General features: G+C 42.1%; 1 pseudogene; it reads right to left on the bottom strand.

Annotated features, from left to right (window-relative positions):
- Positions 1–7,193: 7,193 nt before the first annotated feature.
- Positions 7,194–8,213, bottom strand: LOC131830097 (eukaryotic translation initiation factor 2A-like; annotated as a pseudogene).
- Positions 8,214–8,904: the final 691 nt, after the last annotated feature.

The raw sequence follows: 8,904 nt of genomic DNA, 5'->3' as shown, positions 1-8,904 counted from the left end.
CAGTGGGTTAAGCCTCTGCCTTTGGCTCAGGTCATGATCTCAGGGTCCTGGGATCGAGTCCCATGTCGGGCTCTCTGCTCAGCAGGGAGCCCTGCTTCCTCCTCTCTCTCTCTCTTTCTGCCTGCCTCTCTGCCTACTTGTGATCTCTCTCTGTCAAATAAATAAATAAAAATCTTTAAAAAAAAAAAAATCAAGTTCCAAGGGAATCCTGAAGTCGATTCTCCTTCTTTCCAGTTAACCCACACCTTTATTTTGCTTACATTTTAAAACTTCTATTTTAATATAATTTTATACTTAACAAAGAATGACAAAAAAAAACCTACCAGGAATTCTGTATACCTAAATTTCTCAGAAATATCTTATATAACCTGGGTACAATGATCACAATCAGGAGATTAATTTGATGTGACACCGATCTAATTTACAGGCTTTACACAGATTTCACCAGCTGTCCCACAAATACCACTTTTCTGCTGTGGGTTCCAAACCAGCTTTATACTTTGGATTCAGATGTCATGTCTTCTCAGTCTCCTTTAATCTGGAATGGTCTTACCTACCCTTTTGGCAAATTTAATTCTAGAGGAAGAGAGTGTATCAGAGAAATACTGAGTGTCTTCTAGCTCTGTGCAAGGGATGAAGGGACACCACATGGAAAAGGAGAGATGAAATCTCTGCCATCTGAAGGCTCTCAGGCTAGCATTGAACACAGACAAGAACCAGCAGTTTCCATGCAGGACGCCAATTACTATAGGAAGGAATGAAGAAAGTATGCAGGTTGGGAGGGCAGACACCTAAACCAAATTGGGTAGATGTGGGAAAGGATTCCTGGAAGGGATGATGTTGGAGCTGAGGCCCATAGAATGACTAGGAGTTACTCAGGCTGGATGAAGGATGTCGTGGTGTGAGATCATACAGGCAGTGGTGATGGCATCGGTGAAATCCTGATGGCACAAGACATCTTCTCTGAGCACTGAGTTGAAGTGCATTCTGGAGTCTGGAAACAACATCTGAAGTGGGGAGAGGTGTGTGGCACTGGAGAGGTAATGAGTGGCAGAGAAATTGTATCAAGGGCTTATTTTTGACCACAGAGCCAAGGTGAGACATTGCAAGATGTTATGTATAGGTGAGTAGTGATCATATTTGTTTTTTAAAAGACTGCCAGAGTGATGTTGGCCTGAACCAAGATGGAGCAGTGGGTGTACGGAAAGATGAACAAACCCAAGATTTAGAGGAAGCAGGACTAATAAGGGGTAGAGATTTGTTGGATGGAGAGATTGGTTGGATGCAGAAGTTAAGGGAGAGAAAGTGGTCAAAGTGAAGCCCCGGTTTCCAGCTTTGACAATGAATAGAAGTTGGTGCCTTCTACCTTCTCTAAAGTGAAGACACAATGGGAGGAACAGTTTCAAGGGTGTTTTTATACTGGTGTTTGGGTAACTTGTGTGAAGCTAGAGTGTGAAGCTGAGGCTCTCCTGACCCCCAGTCCAGGACTGTTGACTTAATTGTGTGCCCCCTAAATATATTCAATCCAGCAAACCACTGGGTATGAAACATACATACAAATGCTCCTGGCCTCTGTCCCTGGGGGGCCAACAACCAGCCCTGCCCCACCATTGAGAAGACAGTGCAGTAAAAGTGGTACAAGGAGACCCAAGACTGGGCAATGATTTCTACTGTGATCCTATTAGGCTGGGAGATCAGGAGAGACTAGACATATTCAGTCCTACTGAGATGGGGTTAGGAGGGCACTGTAGATAAAGGCAGTTGTCCCAACACTGCAGAGTGGTTTGATGAGAACAGAGGAGCAGAAGACCAGGCCAGAACAGACAACTGGTTGGGATATCAGGACTCAGGAAGACAACAGGGAGAAGTGGTGGGGAATTCTTTCCTCCAGCCTGTTAGAGAAGGGCTGGGGTGACCAACAGAACCAGTCAGCATAGAGCTATTCCTACAGAGAAGCCACCATGGGAGTTTCTGTTCTGCCATTCACTGCTGAGGCAGGTAGAGCTCAGTGAGATCAATGACCTGCCCAAGGTCACAGAGATAGTAAGTGTATAACCAAGCCTTTGACAAAACCCTAAGTATAACTCTTTCCTCTGCTCTATGCCTCCTGTTATCAAGTGGGAACTCAAGTCCAGTCTAAGTGATTGTCAAAACTGTCTAGGTGTGGGCAGGTGGGGGATGCCTGGACAGAAAGAACAAAAAGAAAATTTACAGTTCTCATCCCAAAGTCATCATGGCACCATGCAAAACCCTGGACGTCATCAGGAAGGTCCTTCCTGAATAGGGGAAGGAGTGGAGAAAGACCAGTTCCTAGGAATGTGCTTGAGGGCACAGAAGAAAGGGTAGTCACACAGCATTGGGCCTCCAGCAAGAGAATCCATCAGAGGAAGTTATTAAGTCAGGCTGGCTCAGTCTGGTGTAGACTCAGTCCTGATGCTTCCTTCTCATCCTTGATTTGGAATCTATTTTTGACTCACTGCAAGGCTAGTCTTGGGTAAAAGCTGATCTAGAAACAGCAATGCACCAGCTCTGGCCCCAGCTCCAGGAGGTTTTGTTGATGTTTATGGAAGCTGTCTTTTTCCTTTTGACCCGTATTCACCCTCGTTTTCAGACCTGCTCCATCCTGACAGGCAAGGCTGGAAACACTTAAGAAGAAGAGGTCTCAGCTGGACTCTTCCTCTCTTTCCAGTGCTGAGAGAGAGGGAAGTCTGCTATCCCCAGCAGTCAGTTGGCCTCTTGGCGGCTCAGCTGGAGGGGGAAGTCTGGGGGTGGGGAGTATGAGAGGGCACAGTTTGGTTTAACTAAATTTTGTTGGGGGGTGGTGTACACTACAAACAAGGCAGAAAATAGGACTGGACTATGAGAAATGGAAAGGGAATGACTTGCCTTTCCCAGTTTCTCAACTGCCCAGATTGTAATGGGAGAGTTGGCTGCTATCAGGTGACATTAACTGACATCCAAGATCCCTGCATCCCTTCTCCAAGCCTGGGAAAGCACCAAGTCTGTGCTCATCTGATTGCAGACCTGAGAGTCAGGGTTGTTGGCTAACCTGGAAAGGGACATTGTCCTGGCTGGGTGCAGGGTTTCTCCAGCTATCACAAAATCCTGGAACTCTACCTCCAAGGAGTTTTTAGCCCATGTAGAAAGAGCACAGACAAACAGATACAACTTGAAATGTATTTATGGACCAACTTAGTCCACCATAAATGGCTGGGCAGCACCTCTAAAAATGAGTCAGGGGTCTCCCATGCAGAATCTGGGGGTGGAAGTGAGCAATGTGAATATTTTTGTGTGTGTGCTAAAATTTGCTTTATATCTTGGGAAAAAAACCTAAAGTTTCTTCGATTCCCTTCTATCATGCATCCTTGGCAGCTCTGGGAGATATTTTCCCTATTAAGCAAACCAACAGCTGCTGGTTTTGGCTACAGTTTGCTTTGCTCAGTTCTTGGGCGGAAAGAAGATGCTCAGCCGTCCTCAAGAGCTATCAGTGGAAATCAAAATAAAAAACACAAAACAGATGGGCCTAGAGAATAGAAACTCTGAAGGGTGCTGCAGGTTACCTTTCACAGTAGAAAGCTACAAATACCCAACAGTCTCAGGGTTCTCCTCTTGCCCAGGCTTGGCCTCATGCACTCAACTCCATACTGCAGGTATGCCTGGTGTTCCTCAGAACTCCTCCCATCTTACCTTTCAGGATAGAGGACATAGGGACAGGGGCAGATTTCTCTAAGGGGACAGTGAACAAGGCACTCAGAAATTTCCTAGATCAAAATATATCATCCGTCACATCACCAATTTTACCATAAGTGTCAATTTCCTCCAGGTGTTAATTTCTCTACTCCTGCGTTCTGATATGAACCAACTCAAACAGCAGTTAACATTTGTATTATTATTTTCTATGATTCAGGCATTAGTGCCCACATTTGTAATTACATGAAAATTACATTGAAATTACAGATTACATGAAGAAGATGGAGGCAAAGTTTAGAGCATCAGGAAATTTAGAATAAGCATAATCAATGTTAACATATGAAATAATGTTGCAGAGATGGGTGAGAGTATTTATAAATTAAAACAAAAATTTTAGTGATCTGGAAAGAAAAAAAATAAGAACAATGAAATTAAAAATGGACATTAAAGAGCAGAATCACATTAGCTAAAATCTGAATTTATAAGCTGGAGGATGGCCACAAAGCATTCTTCCAAAATGTAGCCCCAAAAGACAAAGAAACAGAATGTATTAATGCAGCATTAAGACATAATAGGTTTATCAAAGAGTTTCTAATCCTATCTAACTGAGGTTGCAAAGGGAAAGAAAAACAAAACAGAGGCTTGAAGGAAGGAAATAAATAACAGAAGACATTTTCAGAAAAGGAGACATGAGTCCTTAAATTGAAATAACCTACTGAGTGTTGGGTAGTACAAATGTAACAGGTATGATATAGCACTGTGGTGACATTTCAGAAAACCAACAATGACAAAAGTGTCCTAAAGGCCAACAAGCTAAATGAAAGAGAAAATAGTTTCTCTGTAAAGAAATGAACATCAGATGGGAATCCGATTTCTCAAAAGCAGGAGAGGATTTCTGAAAACGATAGAAGTATTTTCAAAGCTGTTGGTATGTGATTTTTGAATTAGAATTCTACTCCAAGAAAAAAAAATTAAATACAAATTTGAAAATAGTTTTTTCTAAAGCTCTTTAGGGACTAGAAAGTTTATCAAACAGAAGCTCTATCAAATTTCTGGAAACACGGCCACAGCAACTTCTTTCAAGATATGTCTCCAAAGGCAGAGGAAACAAAAGCGAAAATGAACTTTTGGGACTTTATCAAGATCAGAACCTTCTGCACAGCAAAGGAAACAGTCAACAAAACAAAGAGGCAACCCACGGAATGGGAAAAGATATTCACAAATGACAGTACAGACAAAAGGCTGATATTCAAGATCTATAAAGAGCTCCTCAAACCCAATACACACAAAACAGATAATCACATCAAAAAGTGGCCGGAAGACATGAACAGACAGTCTCCAAGGAAGACATACAAATGGCTAATAGATACATGGAAAAATGTTCATCATCACTAGCTATCAGGGAGAGTCACATCAAAACCACATTGAGATACCACCTTACACCAGTTAGAATGGCCAAAATTAACAAGACAGTAAACAACAAGTGTTGGAGAAGATGTGGAGAAAGGGGAATCCTCTTGCACCGTTGGTGGGAATGCAAGTTGGTGCAGCCACTTTGGAGAACAGTGTGGGGATTCCTTAAGAAATTAAAAATAGAGTTTCCCTGGGGGCGCCTGGGTGGCTCAGTGGGTTAAAGCCTCTGCTTTCGGCTCAGGTCATGATCCCAGGGTTCTGGGATCGAGCCCCGCATTGGGCTCTGTGCTCAGCAGGGAGCCTGCTTCCTCCTCTTTCTGTCTGCCTCTCTGCCTACTTGTCATCTCTGTCTGTCAAATAAATAAATAAATCTTTAAAAAAAAATAGAGTTTCCCTATGACCCTGCAATTGCACTACTGGGTATTTACCCCAAAGATATAGATGTCGTGAAAAGAAGGGCCATCTGTATCCCAATGTTCATAGCAGCAATGGCCACAGTTGCCAAACTGTAGAAAGAACCAAGATGCCCTTCAACAGATGAATGAATAAAGAAGATTTGGTCCATATATACTATGGAATATTATGCCCCCATCATAAAGGATGAATACTCAACTTTTGTATCAACATGGACAGGACTGGAAGAGATTATGCTGAGTGAAATAAGTCAAGCAGAGAGAGTCAATTATCATATGGTTTTGCTTATTTGTGGAGCATAAGGAATAGCACGGAGGACATGGGGAGATGGAGAGGAGAAGGGAGTTGGGGGAAATTGGAGGGGGAGATGAACCATGAGAGGCTGCACTCTGAGAAACAAACTGAGGGTTTTGGAGGGGATAGGAGTGGGAGGTTGGATGAGCGTGCTGGTGGGTATTATGGAGGGCATGTATTGCATGGAACACTGGGTGTGGTAATAAACAATGAATTCTGGAACACAGAAAAGAAATAAAAAAATAAATAATTTCTGGAAAATCTATTTCAGTAAAGTAAATAAAAATATGGATAATTAGATTGAGGAAGACTTGGGATATGGAGAGTAAGGCTTAGCCAAAGAAATACAGGAGTATTAAATATTAATATAACACTAGTCTTGATTTTTCACGTAATTAATGACAATAAAATTTTAAATCCATTCTCCCTATATGATCTCAGAATAGTTCACATCATGGAAGAAAAGAAAAGTTTAATATGTTAGAACCTACAGCAGCAACAGTGTTTTCCCCAGCTTTTTGGAAGAGAGCACTCACTTTTTCATTTTTTCACTTGGAGCCACCTCTGTCACCCACACAGGAGACTGGAGATTTCTTTTGCTAAGAACCCAGAGCTGAAGGACGCCTGGGTGCCTCAGTTGGTTAAGCAGCTGCCTTTGGCTCAGGTCATGATCCCAGCATCCTGGGATCGAGTCCCACATAGGGCTCCTTGCTCCGCAGGGAGCCTGCTTCTCCCTCTGACTCTGCCTGCCACTCTGTCTGCCTGTGCTCACTCTCGCTCCTCTCTCTCTCTCTCTCTGACAAATAAATAAAAATCTAAAAAAAAAAAAAAAAAAAAAAAAAAAAAAAAGAACCCAGAGCTGAAATCAAGGATTAGACACTTTACCAACTGAGGCACCCAGGCACTCCCAGAAATGAACTTTTGTATATCTTGCTTGTTTTGCACTGACTTCTTTTATCTAGTCTAATGCGTTACATTTTTTTTAACTTTAAAATGCCTTTACTCATTTGTATGGTAAATGACACTGAATAACAATGTTTGATTTTCAGTCTGTTGAGCTTAACTATGAAATTTACATTTCTTTTCTCTATTTCATGGACATTATTAACTAATTTCACATATATTCCAAAGCTTAGAATATGGTTGAGTTACCAATGAGTAGTAGACAACATGGGAAAGGGATGGGCAGATGAAATTCAGGCACTTGGTTTAAGACACAAGACACATTTCCACTGCTTTAGGCTAACAATCTGCTTTCTGTCAGTCTTTACAGTAACCAATTTCGAATCTTCCTGTTCCTGGAGAAGAATGACATCTCTTTAAATTTCTCCAACTTAGAGTTTTTCTAGCTGTGCTTCTCTTGCTGATTGTTCTTTCAAGGTTCAGTTGCTTTCAGGTCTTTGGTTCTTGAATTTTTCATCCTTCTCAGGTCTCCAGATGTGAATGGAGACACGCATTATTTCGGGGTGTGCTCTGTGGGTCAGGGAAGGTGCCAAATCTTGGTTCTTGTCATTTCTTGCTTCCTGCTTTGGAGTTTTCTTAGCTTCATATTGCCTTTGATTTTTAAGAGCTGCTTTTGACAATGGCTTATCATTTCCTGGTTGTGATCTCTAATTCAACAGTGGTGTCTCCTCCAAGAGCTTGAAAATGGTGATTGGTTTATTTTTTAAAGCCGAGAGTCCATCAATCGCTACAAATTTAGATTCTTTGTCGGGTACTTCACTTTTAACGGCTTAGTAAGCTATTGTTTTTGCTGGCAATAGCCTAGCCAAAAAAATGGCTGCCAGCATAGGGCTGGCCTAGTGCCAAAGCTTGTACCCATTATTAGCACCCGACCTGGGAGCGTGCGTAGCCGTTAAAATGTGCTTCCCATCTGGGCACCAAGCAAAATGTGTAGGATCAGAGGCTGCTGGCTTAGAAATAGGTTTGTATTTTTTAACATTCCATGATTGCATTTGTTCGCCAGGTTTTTCAACCCAGCTATCCTTTAATATATGGCCATGAGGACTAAATAAGTTAGACATTAGAGCACCAGCTCCGCGGTCAAACACAGGATCACATTTCAAGTTGAAAATCATTCCTTTGGCAGGCATAGAACCATAAATAGCATAAAACTCAGTAGAACTAGAATTCTAAATTTCACCATAAACGGGGTTATGTTTTGGTAATTGAGTCAATTCTAGCATTTTCTTCCTCTGAGGCAAGGTAATATAACAGTTGTTGTCTGTAGTAGGCAGTGCCTTGCTTGTAGAATCCATTCTAATTATTGCAACATAGCCTTACTTTTCCTTCCTCAGTATCCTAACCTTATCAGCCCCAGAGGAACTTACCCTGGGGCTTTGGAACATCACCACCACCGGAGCTATACCCTCATCTGTCAAGAAGGACATAGATGCTTCCATCTTCTCCTGGAAAAGTTATATTCATTTTTCGATGTCCCTTCATATCATAAATCATTCCACGGCTGCTGAGTCTAGTATCTGGCTAACATGGAAGATATCAGTATGTGGTCCCTTCAGTGCTCTGAACACACCATGGCCTTTCCCCCTTTCTGCCTTTCCCTAGGCTGAAATGCTCATCCTGGCTCTTTATGCAACTTCTGCCTTGTGAACCTTCAAGTTTTAGTGGAATTACAATCCATTCAGATTGGCCTTCCCTAGATAATGTCTACCTCCTTCCCCTTCATGGTCATTATTTCCTTCCTGGTCATTATCTTGCTTAGTTATGTGTCTGTTCACTCTCTGTCTTTCCCCAGCAAAATGCAGGCTCCGTAAGGGAAGGGAGCTTGCTGTTCTTACTCATCACTGATCTCCAGACCCTGATACAGAGCCTGGCACATCATAGGTGTTCCCTATGTATTTGTGAAATGCATTCATTTTTGTCCCTACCCTAGCCCTTAGTGCCCAGCACACTCAGTAAATTGCTATTGAATGAAGAATAAATAAACAAATGGATGGAGAAATGCATATTTCTATTGTTCATCTTGCTATAAATGTCCTCTGAGTGTGTGTTGCACCCCCCAGGTAGGAGAACACCTTTTCCAGCTCTTTCTTATTGATTCTGTTCATGTGGCAGCATTGTTTAGAAACAGAT

Source organism: Mustela lutreola, chromosome 4, assembly GCF_030435805.1.
Source record: "Mustela lutreola isolate mMusLut2 chromosome 4, mMusLut2.pri, whole genome shotgun sequence".
In the NCBI taxonomy this organism is placed as follows: domain Eukaryota; kingdom Metazoa; phylum Chordata; class Mammalia; order Carnivora; family Mustelidae; genus Mustela; species Mustela lutreola.
Note: the sequence above shows the minus strand (reverse complement) of the source record. Positions and strands in the feature narration are given on the sequence as shown.